This window comes from Bactrocera tryoni, chromosome 4, assembly GCF_016617805.1.
Source record: "Bactrocera tryoni isolate S06 chromosome 4, CSIRO_BtryS06_freeze2, whole genome shotgun sequence".
NCBI lineage: Eukaryota > Metazoa > Arthropoda > Insecta > Diptera > Tephritidae > Bactrocera > Bactrocera tryoni.
In genome coordinates this window covers 10,522,011-10,535,220 of record NC_052502.1, presented here as the reverse complement: position 1 = coordinate 10,535,220, position 13,210 = coordinate 10,522,011, and the positions used below count along the sequence as shown (strand labels likewise).

Genomic DNA, 13,210 nt, shown 5'->3' with positions numbered 1-13,210 from the left:
TTTTTGTAAACAATTCAAATACAATCACTTGCAGAACATTTATCTTATCAAGAGACAAGCTGGCTCTGCGCCAGAGCAATCACAATTAAAGACACTTTTATTGCGGTATATTCACCTTTTTGAATTTTTATATTATTATTAACTTATTGTAAAGTAAATATTTGCCTTTAATTAGACTACATGGCTTCGTGATAAGAAGATTTTCATTAATAATAACAAAGCCGTGATGTCATAATATGCTTAAGCAGATTTCTAGCAACCAGCGTGATGTGAATAAAGCAATCTTTAGTGAATAATATAAAATTAAAATACAAACAACAACTTTGTTTACCAATAACAACAAAATGAAATTTGTGAATAATCAGTTCATGAAGTAAATCTCAATCAGCAACGGATCAGTGGGAGCCACCCTTTAATGACGTCCAAACTGAAGTGAACGGTTGTCAGAGTGACTTTAATGTGCCTTATTTCATTCGCTCTGCTGTTGCGGTTAATTTACATAAATCCAAATGTATGTATACATATGCATACATACATATGTGTGTGAGATGTTATGTACATGAATATAGATGTACTGCGGCGTTGTAAACAAAATAAAGCGAGAATATAAACAATAAGTGGCATTTATGCGTAATTCTGGGGAATTTGTTTACGAAAACAAATAAGGCAACTGTGTGAAGTTTCGCGTCAAGGGAGATTCAAGAGATTACCGGCAATATTGCACATCTTGTAGATACACTTGTTTCGATACATACACACTATACATATGTACAAACATGTAAGTATTAAAGAAAGGAGTGTACACCTAGTTTTTTGGTCCAAAACCCAATTTTTAAGTTAAAATTTTTAAATCACGTTAGTAAATTGATCGACTGCAAGGAAATTTCGTATTTTTTTCAGTATAAAAAGTACTTAGCGAGACATTAGTGGGTCTGAATTGTTTCAAAACTTGATATTGTTCCATACAATTCAGTTAGAAGGTTGCCATATTTTTTAACTTAAAAAAAAGTAACTAAAAAATTGTTAATAGTTTTAAAAATAGTTAAAACAAAAATTGAAAACTGAACAGATTCAAACATTATAGTTTGAAATATTTTTCTGGCGGGTTGCCATCTGTTTTTGATTCGCTAGAAGTATTAAAATAAACTAATAATTTCAATATAAATATGAAAATAAGCAATTTTTAGAATAATTTCTGTCGTATATACTATACATTCGATCAGGGTTGCCATATACTTGAAAATTTTCGTTAAATTAAAATATTGTGATAAATGAGTTCAACATGAGATAATCATTATGGACATACAACAAAACTCGTTTAAGAAAGTTTATAGTTGAAAATATTTTGGAGAAGGGTTGCCAACTATTTAAATTGATTTTTCACTCACATGAAATATTGTACAAACTGTTATAGTTTGCATATCTAAAATGTTAAATAAGTTTTAAAAGAATTCCTGTTGTAATATTTTTTAAACAAGGTTGCCGTATGTTTAAAATTTTCATTAAATTAAAATTATGCGAGGAATGAGGTATAACAATGTGGGCACAAACAGAATAGAAAAATTAATTTAAAAATATTTTTGAGAGTGCTGCCACCCGTTGAATTTTTTTTAAATTATAACAGTTATGTTGAATATCTAAAATGTTAAATAAGTTTTAAAAGAATTTCTGCCAGACACAGTTTTAAACAAAGGTGCCGTATGCTTACAAATTTGATTAAATGAACAACAAATGCTTTCAAACTATTAAAACTTCATTGTTGAAAAGATTTTGCAGAAGGGTTGCCAACTATTTAATTTTTTAATTAAAATGACATGACATTATATGACTTGATTACATGAAATATCACAATATTACAGTTTAAATATCTAAAACGGTAAACAAGTTTTAAAACAAGGTTGCCTTATGTTTTAAAATTTTCTAAAATTAAAAAAAGAGATAAATGAGTTATAACAATATGGGCATATATTTAAACGGGATTAAAAAATTAATTCAAAAATATTTTTGAGAGTATTGCCACCCGTTTAAATTTTTTTTTCTAAAATTATAACATTTTTCTTACAATATGAATCACAAATTATTTCAAACTAGTAAAATCTCGTTGTTGACAATGTTTTGGTGAAGGGTTGCCTATTATTTACATTGATTATTAAAATGACATGACATTACATGGCATGATTTCATGAAATATTGCAATATTACAGTTTGAATATCTAATATGGTAAAAAAGTTTTAAAACAAGGTTGCCATATGTTTAAAAATTTAATTAAATTAAAATAAAGCGATAACTGAAATATAACAATATAGGCAGAAAACTAAATTGGAATAAAAAATTAATTTAAAAATATTTTTGAGAGTATTGCCACCTTTTTAAATTTTTTTTTCTAAAATTATAACATTTTTCTTACAATATGAATCACAAATTATTTCAAACTAGAAAAACCTCGGTCCAGTATAGTTTTGAGCAGGGTTGCCAAGTTAAACTGATAATATAGTAAATCAATTATTGATACCAAATGAAAGGTTTTAAAGAAATCTTTGGTGTTTAGGGAAATATTTTGAATAAAATTTGTATATGGAATATCAATAATAAACTTCAGTATTTGATAAGCGAAATCATGCATAAAACCTATTTTTCATCTCCATAAAATTTATATTTTATTATTTTCAATGTTAAAAGTGCTTCCAGTTAGACTGCTGTGACGCACATAATTCTCAAATTTAAAATTTTCAGTTCTCATACTCAGGCATTAGATGTAATGCATCATATGACCATGTCAACATTAAATGTGTACGTTGAACAGTTAAACCCTACCGAAACACTATACCCTTATAGGATGATTGGAACACAAGTATATATGTACATATGTATGTATATGATTCTATGTATGTACATATCTACACATAAGAATATTCATATCGATCCACTACATGCAAATCGCTTTGCAGTGTTTTGGAGCGGCATAAACAAACAAGGACGCTGGGGAGCCACTGTGGCAGCATTTGAGACTGCAGCAGTGGCAGCGATTACGTCGACTAAAGATAAAGCCAAGACAAAGCAGCTGTCTTATTTATACAAGAATAAGTTTACAATGTTTATTTAGTAGTGGCAACGTTTGTGTTTGAAGTTCAAAAGCTTCGAGGGATTTCAAGATGAATACCATGTACCATACGTACATCTGTACATTAATAAATACATGTATATATGCAATATATAATATACATAAATATGTATTTACTAAGAAGGAAATATTACAGACATATGTTTATTGTTAAAAAATCTAAAATTCAGAAACAGTTGGCGGCAGAAGTAGACGTTCATCGTATGGCAAGTCTATCAGGGTTGTATTTCTGCAGAAAATAACACTTTTTGGTTATAAGTAGGTTAGGTTAGGTTAGATTAAATAGCCGATTCTGAAAGGGATCTCACTTTAATGTTGTTGTTGTAGCGGCACAGTTCTGTCGGCTTGACCTTAGCCGGATAAAAATCCGGGTCCATTCCGATTACGTAGACCCGACTGTCGTGGAACGGATCACTTGTATCGCTTCTATCGCTGGTCCGTTATGGTATTTAAAAGTACTACAAAACTGATAATAAACACCCTCATAAATCGACAAACCTCTTGGAGCCGATCACAAATTTGTAGAGGTATCTAATGTCAGTTTTGATTATGTTTTCTGGTTTCCTAAAGGTATGACTGCTAAGATGTTTCAAACTCAGTTTTCCAAAAGCTGTACAATGAAGGAACAAGTGTCTGTGTATTTCCACTTCACCTTCTTCCACAGAATTTTGACATTTTGAGTAAACGCAGGCGAGTTACATAGGTCGAGCAAAAGGTTAAAAGTCCGCTTTATCTTCAGATTTCTAAATAATTTCATAATAGTTATTCCTCTAAGCGATCTTTTGTAGTCACATAAGCGTAAAGATTGGGCATATGAAATCGACTGAAAAATAATTAAAATGACAGACAACTCCATAAAATCCCTAAAAAGCCATTCGAGAATATTTTTAATATTTTGTTTTGTTTTCAGATAACTCCTGACGTGGAATCTGAAATATCGAACAGACACTAAAATGTAATTATTTGAAAACTGCCAAGACGTTTATGAAAACGTTCTAGCAAATAAGGAAGTTATACTGTCAAACAAGTATAACCTTTGCTATGAATCTACTGTCAAGTAAGAATTTTAAAATAAATTTCGAGTGACAGTATTAACAGATAAACAAAATCCAAGCATTTCAAGTCTCTATAAATATAAAAGTCTGTCAATGACTCCACATTTGAGGGCAATAAACACTGAGCTTAATGCATTTGTATATAAAGTACACAACATTCTTCCATGATTACATAAACCAAATGGGGACCCATATTTCACAGCATTACCTCCTGCTATTCCGAATAGGAAATTGAATATAACAAAGCCGCTTTATTTTATAACCGAAACTCTATCGCAGAATAATTATCAGCGATTTTTTGACAAAAAGCACAAATAATACTATAAATAAAATAAAAAATAAGGCATATTTCGAACGATCAAGTTAAGTGATTATTTGTGCATATTTCATGAGCACATATGGGGCTTTATACAGAGTAATACATACATATGTATGTACTGAGCTATGTACATAGGCACTCATAGTTTCCCGAATGGCCCAGCCAGCCGGCTGCTGTTGCTGTTTTATCGATTTTTGCGCCTGCCGATAACGAACGGTAATGGCCGAGGCAGAAGATTTTTCAAGTTCGCAACTTTGCCAGTGGCCTGAATAAACAATAAAGGATGCATTGTGTGGAAAAACGGTACACTAGCAAACTACTAAATGGCGTAGGCTAAGGCACTCGTTGTTGTTTTTGTTGTGCTGGCAAAATGGCTGTGGTTTTAGTTACTTCCGCTGCCTTTTAAATATTAGTGAAGAGCGCACTTTTTACCAGTCCTTCATGTTTTGGACAGAAAAAACAATAAAACAATCTGCATTATTGGCAGGAAGGAACATAACTTTGCAATGGAGGAAGGAAAGGCAGTAAAATATAGTATGTACAACATATGTTTAGGTAGGTATTTACATATGTATCTAAGTGTACACAGTACGTACTTTCATATGTACCTATGTAAGTGTGTATGTATATTTATATAAGAGAACATTTTGCATAAAAAAGTGTATATAAATATATAGGAGTACACTTGCATACTCTCAGACCTCCTTTTGAAGTATATACTATTCAAAATTTGTGTAATTTTCAAGGAGGAAAATTTTTGTAAAAAAGAAGAACAACAACCTTGACTACCGAGGGCATAATACCCTTTACATGTGCATTTTTTATATATTTTATATACTTATATAAAAGGGTATAAGAATACCTTTATATTGATTTTGATCGTTCAGTTTGGCAGCTATGTACATATGTATATATTACAGTGGTTCGATCTGAACAATTTATTCAGAGATTGTGACATTGCCCAAATTTCGTGAGGATATTATAAAACATAATCAATAAAATAACAGAGCAAGACCTTAAGGGGTTACATGGGTTTACGGGTTCAAAAAATCGATTTTTTTTATTGTCTTATTAAATTCTACAACACTTCTAGAATATTCTTTAAAATTTCCAAGTTGATCCGATTAATAGTTTCGGAGCTACAGTCTTGAGAACTTGTGCGCTCGAGGTTAGCTGAGCTAAGTGCGCCGTCTTTAAACACGTTTTACTCGAAACAGAGTTTTTGAAGTCGGTTGGCAAGATTTCTCGAGAACTACTCAACCGATCTTCATAAAATTTTACACACGTATTTGAGATACAATTCTTAAAGACTTGAAAGAAGGAGTGTTTTTTTCGATTACAACTATTTGAAAAAAAAACTACGCGAAATTTTCACTGAAGTTTTAATTTTTTTGTAAAAATCTAATTTTCTGCTTCTTCCCTTCTTCCAGGTTCTAAGTTAAGATTTTAACTAAAACACGTATTTTTCATTACAGATGATCCCGTAAGGAGTAATCCTGCCAACGCGTGTGCATTTTATTTTATTTCCGAGAGGTCCCAGAAATGGCGTTGCAATGGCCGAGTTTAAAATATTTTTTTCAAAAATTTCAAAATTTTTTTTCTTAATAGTGTATGTTTGCAACAATAAAAAATTCTAATAAAATATTACATTTTTATATGAGAAAAAAATTTTTGAGAAAAGGCGGTTTTTTACCTGTGGAAACCCATGTAACATCTTAAGTATTTTCCTTTCGTTTCCGTTTTTGAAAACCTTCCCTGAAACCCCGACTTAGAGTTTTGGAACTGCATCCTATATGAACAGAAATACTTGTGGTCTCTTAGATCAATCAACAATAACAAACAAAAACTCACTAGTAAACCGTTATATTACTGATTACCACACTTAACCTTGAGTGCCAGTTCCAAGATTAACGAAGACGTTAAATCCGCTCATATCATTTCACGAAAAATATTTTCGCAAATTTTTGCTTAAAGTGGGAACATTTAGCTTAGTCTAATAAATCAACTTTTTAACTTGCAACAGGGCTCGTCAATGGTCTTCAGATTCAGTTGTGAGATATACATATAAAAATTATCGAGAAGACAAGGCAATGTAGCTAAAATGAAATGCACTTGCTTAAGAGAACAGAATGATTCGTTAACACTTTAACTATTATCCCAACTATGCTGTTCATATTCAGGGTAGCGCTATCCTCAAGTTGCCTGACCTAATCTAACTATTTACGAAACAGATATATGCATTTAATAAATAACTGTTTACAACAAAATATCTAATTGAGAGTTCCCTATTTTGACTCAGACGAAATTAATAGCATTTTAAACGCTAATCAAAACTCTATCGGTCTCACGAAAAAAGCACAATTGTTCGATTTTTCCGAAGGTTTTACGAACTTTTTTCAAGCCCATAACAACCCTTCATTGCTGATAACTACAGAGGGTTGCTCAAAAGACCAACAAACTGCTCAGGCCCTTTTTAACAAAAGCATAAAACTAATTCGCAGTCACACGAAAAATAAGGGTAAGCGCTTGTGCACCCTTAATGAGCAAATTACCCTGTTGCTTTTAAACTTTTCTAACCACTAACCTTACATAGTGGCTTCAACATGTTTTTGGTTACCCTTCAAGCTCAAACTTGTGCAAAAAAGTGCACAATAATCTAAATACGATTTGCAAGTGGTTGACTGCCTATTACGCTTACTACGTTTTACTACGAACTTTCGCGAAGTCGCAGCTGTTTTTGTCGAATTCACATTGGGGTTACTTTACCCCAGTCACGCTGTCACAGCTGAGCTCTTGTTTCGCATTGGCTTTGGGTCGCTGCGTTTTGCGTAAGGTTGCGTCATATCGAAATTCATTTATGTGTGCTAAACGGGCGCTTTTATGGTCTCATTTGGTGGATCAAATTGAGTTACTGCTGAAGCAACAGGAACTATTGGAAGTTTTCTTTGGAAATTAATGGCACGTTTTGACAAGTGAAAACAAGTTGCAGTTCTTTGACAGGATTAAGCAGAGAATAATGAATGTGTAAAATTCAACATTTTTCGGAAAACACTATAAGTCTTCCTTCCTTTCATGCTTTATTACTACAGAATAAGTTATGTTCCAAATCATGCACTAAGTTTCATTATAAGTAGGTATTACCAGTGACGAAAGGCGAATGCATTTATAGCGAAGTTAATACCGAGAAGTGAGAGTAAATAGACACGAGTGTGAATAACTCTCCAACTAATACATTATTTTTATGAATTTTGTGAAAAAGATCGTTCTTATCTTGCACAAAACTCAGATACAAGATAAGCTGTAACACTTGCTGAATTTTTTACGCTGTTTTCAAACGAAGACTTTAAAATCATCAACTCATCAGATGTGGTCATCGTTCATGCTTCTGCACCACAAAGCGAGACAGGAATAATGAGTGCCTTATAGTTTAGTCTATGTTCGTCGAAAGAGGACTTTACTTCTCAATTGTCTACGAAGTCCGAATGAGCACCTGTTGGTAAGAGTGATTCTGCGTTGGATTTCGAGGCTGACGTTGTTGTTGGTGTTAATACCAAGTTAGACGAAATTATCTACGACTTCGAAGTAATGACTGTCAACAGTGACTGCCCCAGCGGCCAGAGGTTTGAACTCAGACCGTCGACTAAGTATTCGTTTTAGTGCCGAGATGTTACTTTTATCAAAAGTTGTGGTTCAAGACATTGTGACGGAGCACTTAAACATGCGCAAGGTGTGTGCGAAAACGGTCCCAAAAGTGCACACTGCTGACCAGAAATTGAAAATTTGAACATATGTATGTGAAAGTGACTCGAATTTTTGAATAACGTACGTAATCACAGGTGGCGAGTCATGGATCTTTGCGTCATATAACAGGACGTGAATAATGAATGACTATAGAGTTTCGTCTTTGTTCGTCGAGATAGGACTTTGCTTCTCATTTGTCCACTTAGTCCGAAGCTATCACTGTTGGCAAAAATTATTCTGCGTTGGATTTCGAGGCTGACATTGTTGTTGCTGTTAAAAGTGGTTCAAAGATAGACGAAATTATCTACAACTTCGAAGTTATGACTGTGGGAGCCAAATCGCGAGTGCGACAACTGCTTGTTTGATGACAGGAGATATTTCGTCTTGCCCTCGTTCACTCCCAGACCCATTTGCTTCGGTTCCTTACCCATTATGGAGAAAGCAGAACTAACGGTAACGGTTGTTAAAGGCAATACGCTAACTAGTCCCTCAATTTTTGAGATATCGATCTTAAATTTTGCAAATTTTTTTTCTCACCAAGAAGCTGTTCATTTGTCGGAACCGCTGATATTGGATCACTGTAGCATACAAGGCATGTTCCAACAGTAAACAGGACTTTTTGAATCTAGCTCCGCCTGGTTTCATGACATGTCATCGTTTGGAAGTGAAGTTATTCCGGTTTAAGTGTCAGTATGTTTGTGTTATCGGTGCGAAAATGAGATTCGAACAAGGAGCCAACATTATTACACCCTGAACAGTATGTTGAGCTGAGTCGATTTAACCATGTCCGTCTGTCTGTCTGTCCATCTGTCTGCATATATACGAATTAGTCCCTTAGGTTTTAAGATATCGTTTTGAAATTTTGCAAACGTCATTTTCTCTTCAGCAAGCTACTCATTTGTCGGAACTGCCGATTTCGGCAGTAGCTGCCATACAAACTGAACGATCGGCATCAAGTTATTGTATGAAAAACTTTTTTATTCGTCGAATTATCTTCACGAAATTGAACTCGAATTATTGTTTAATGCAATGGTCATTTGTCGGAATCGCCAATATTGGACCACTATAGCATACAGCTGCCATGCAAATTGATCCAGCAAAATAAAGTTATTGTCTATTTTAATTTGCGTAGTTCCCGTCCAAGTAACCATTTTTTCTTGTTTTGCTCGATTTCGAAGTTTAACTTTTATAGCAAGCAATAAAACGAAATTGATTATTTCACCCCCTACACAATAACCACACTTTTTGGCAGCGTGTAATTTATGATTTGCCGTTCAAAATCATATATAATTCACTTCACATTTGTATACTGATATTATTATGAATAAAAATAATCTCTCTCAAGTGCGCAGCTTTTTGATAACGACACGACAATCAGTCACTATTCACTTTATTTTTCACACACATACTTATACATATGTATGTGCACTATATATAGACCCATCTGTTTATGCTAGTTGGTGCTTGAGACACTAAAAACTTGCAAAGATTTATGATTATTTTATCACTTACCTTTCACAAAACGCTGCCGGAAATCTATGCAACAGCGTCGCCGAGGAGACAAAATTCAATTTGTAGCAGACGAAGCAGCGCAACGAGTGCAACTCGCAGTCGGGCTGTGATGTTTGTATGTATGTATGTGCACTGCGACTATCAGACAACAATTCTGTATCAATTTTCTCAAGCACTCAAATGTTGTTGTGATTACTTTGTGTTGTTATTGGAATTTTTTATGTTGTTGTTGCGATTATTTAATGTTGTTGTTGTTTTCGTTTTGTTGTATGTTGTTGTAAATTTTAATTTTGTTTACTTCACATCACTCATTTACATAGACTTTTTGTTGTGATTTATTTACTCAACTTTTTTACACTTTTTATTAACACAAATACATATACATATGTGTGTATGTTGGTATATACTATTTTTTTTACACAAATCGACGATTTTCGTTATTTTTCTATATTTTGCTAGAAGTGAAGCTCCTTATTATTACTAGTATTTTACGATTGCACTTTCAACAGAGTCGTTTGTGGAGCTGTAAAGTGAGTGAGAAAGAAAAATGAAAAGAAGAAGAAGAAGTACGAGAAAGATGTTTGTGTGTTTGTCGACAGGAAAACAAAACGTGAGAAGCTGCAAAGATGGCAGACACATAACAAATACGGAGACATAGACACATATAGTATATACTCTATATATTATGTACATATACATATATGTAAATATGTGTGTATAGTATATGTGTATTTGCAACGTGCAGACATTAGCGACGGACAGACATATGCCATGCACAAAATGTTGAGCTTGCAAAAGACGAATTGACTTCGTGCTTTACATATGTACATACATACATATATTTTACACATACAAACGCACATACATGCATACATATGCTTATGTGTGTGTGTGCAACGTACGTTTGAAATTGTGAATAAAAAGTAATCAAATAAAGCATAAGTAAATTGTTAAAATGTCATCAGCGATGTATCTAAAAGATACGCTGGGATACCGGTAAATGTAAATTTATATGTAAATATGTATGTTATGTGGCCGCTAAGCAGTATGCAGCGAGTAGCAGCGAGCATATGTCTGGGAAGCCGATTACAGACGCTCGAGTTGTTGTTGCTGTCGCTTTTCTTCAGCTGCAAAGCAGATATTCCGCACATTTATATGAAAAATCCGAAAAACAACAACAAATATAAATCAACCAAACAAGCATGGAGTTGCTGTCGATAGAATCGCAGCCAGTTTGGGGCATGTGCTTTATGGGAATTGCCTCAACTTGGCGTTAACCTTTGGGAGTCGGGCAAATGCTCAACTGGCAATCGCTTAGAATTGTCAAAATTGTATGCTAGTTTGACGTTTTCGGCGGTATGAGCGGCAGGTGCACGTGGTACGGATGTAAGGTGGGTGCGTGACTGCTAAATCTTTGGTTTTTGGTTCGTATTCGAGGTCAGCAATATTTCGAAATTGTGGAACTTGATTTTTCGAATAAGATTCACGCAGACATTAAGGTTTCTGCTATGAATGGTTGGTCCTAGACTTTTTCGTATAAATTTTAGCAAACTTTTTAAGGAACTTTAAGGTTATGGCAACAAAAGACTGTTGTGAAATGCTGGATCTAGATTCATATCACCTGCTAGGCAAAGAAAAAAACTGTAGAGCATGATTTTTCAAGCTACTTCGGACTAAGTAGGCAATTGAGAAGCAAAGTCCTCTCTCGACAAACAAAAACCAAACTCTATAAGTCACTCATAATTCCCGTCCTGCTATATGGTGCAGAGGCTTGGACGATGTCAACAACTGATGAGTCGACGTTGCGAGTTTTCGACAGAGAGGTTCTGCGAAAGATTTATGGTCCATTGCGCGTTGGTCACGGCGAATATCGCATTCGATGGAACGATGAGCTGTTTGAGATTTACGACGGCATTGCCATAGTTCAGCGAATTAAAAGACAGGGGCTACGCTGGTTAGGTCATGTTGTCCGAATGGACGAAAACACGCCAGCTCTGAAAGTATACGACGCAGTACTCGCCGGGGGAAGAAGAGGAAGACCTCCACTCCGTTGGAAGGACCAAGTGGAGAAGGACCTGGCTTCGCTTGGAATATCCAATTGGCGCCACGTAGCGAAAATAAGAATCGAATGGCGCGCTATTGTTAACTCGGCTATAATCGCGTAAGCGGTGTCTACGCCAGTAAAGAAGAAGATGATTTTTCAAATAAAACCCGCGCTTTGATTGTCTGTTTCCACACATTTTAGTCACCTTGAAGCTTTTAGAGACCAACAGCTGTCACGAAACACCGAATTTGTAGACGAAACCTGGTTAAACTCACATGAAGAACTTAAGCGTCACTTAGTGGTTATTATTATTATTATCTTGCGACCATCAAGCACGTTGAGGCCCACCAAAGCGACTTCGTATGAGCCAAGCCTTTTCTCTTTGGACAAACACACACAAATTGGAATCGTGAATATTCGCTTGGCTGGAAGGAACCGTGAGAATGCGTAAAATTTCACGTAATAGCGAAAAGGTCGGAAATGGCGCTGAGCGGAAAGCATAATTGAGTGGATGTACATATGTATGTATATATATATATGTATATAAAGTGGCAGATAGTGGAAAGAAGAACATGCCAAGAGTCCGACAAGCTTACAATCAGCCATAAATAGCCAGCCAGCGAATCGTTTAGAGCGGACAACGACAACTACAACAACAACAACAACAACTAATGGACTACCGCTGATGGCCAAAAAAACACAGAAAACAAAAAACTTCATGGCAACAGCTGTGCCAAGGGGTAAGGTGGAGCAGTTCAAATACACACAAGTGCAGAAAACGTGAAATGCGCAACATCGAAAAGCCAAAAAGGCACAAAAAAGCAAGAAAGGCAGCGCGCTAAGGTACCAACCAGCATTTGTACAAATACGAGTATAAATAAATATTTTCGAGCACATACGTGGGGTGGTACATTTGTACAAATGTATGTATGTATGTATGTCTGTCAATAAGTTTTTTTGTGTAAAAGGTACAAAGTAAGTAGATTTATATGTATGTATGTATGTGGTTAAGTTGCTTGTACCGTCGTAATAAAACTTTGCAGAAGCCAGGCAATCTCATACATACATAAGTATATACATATGTATATACAGACGATTGTGTGAATGACAACAAAACAAAGTCGACAACAAAAGCAATAAGCAGCAGTAAAAGGAAGTAAATGGAGAATATATAGCACGACAATCCGTTGAAGATGTTCGCTTGATGAGTAACATTTGGTTATGAGGAGCAGCAATTGCACTGTGGGTCAATTGCATGAGTTTTCTTCGCAAAAAAATGTATATTCATGATTTCTAAAAATTATAATTTCTAAAAATTATAATTTCTAAAAATTATAATTCCTTAAAATTATACACCAGCGTTGAAAATTATACTTCAGGAATTTTTTGGTACTTCGTTTTTATATTATGACACTCG

General features: G+C 34.6%; 1 protein-coding gene across 1 annotated transcript in view; it reads right to left on the bottom strand.

Annotated features, from left to right (window-relative positions):
* LOC120774041 (Ca(2+)/calmodulin-responsive adenylate cyclase) overlaps positions 1-10,095 on the bottom strand; it is a 147,638-nt gene extending 137,543 nt beyond the window's left edge. Inside the window, exon 1 of the mRNA XM_040103341.1 lies at positions 9,750-10,095. The gene's annotated coding sequence lies outside the window, so the exon portion shown is untranslated. The remainder of the gene's footprint in view (positions 1-9,749) is intronic.
* Between the last annotated feature and the right edge of the window lie 3,115 nt (positions 10,096-13,210).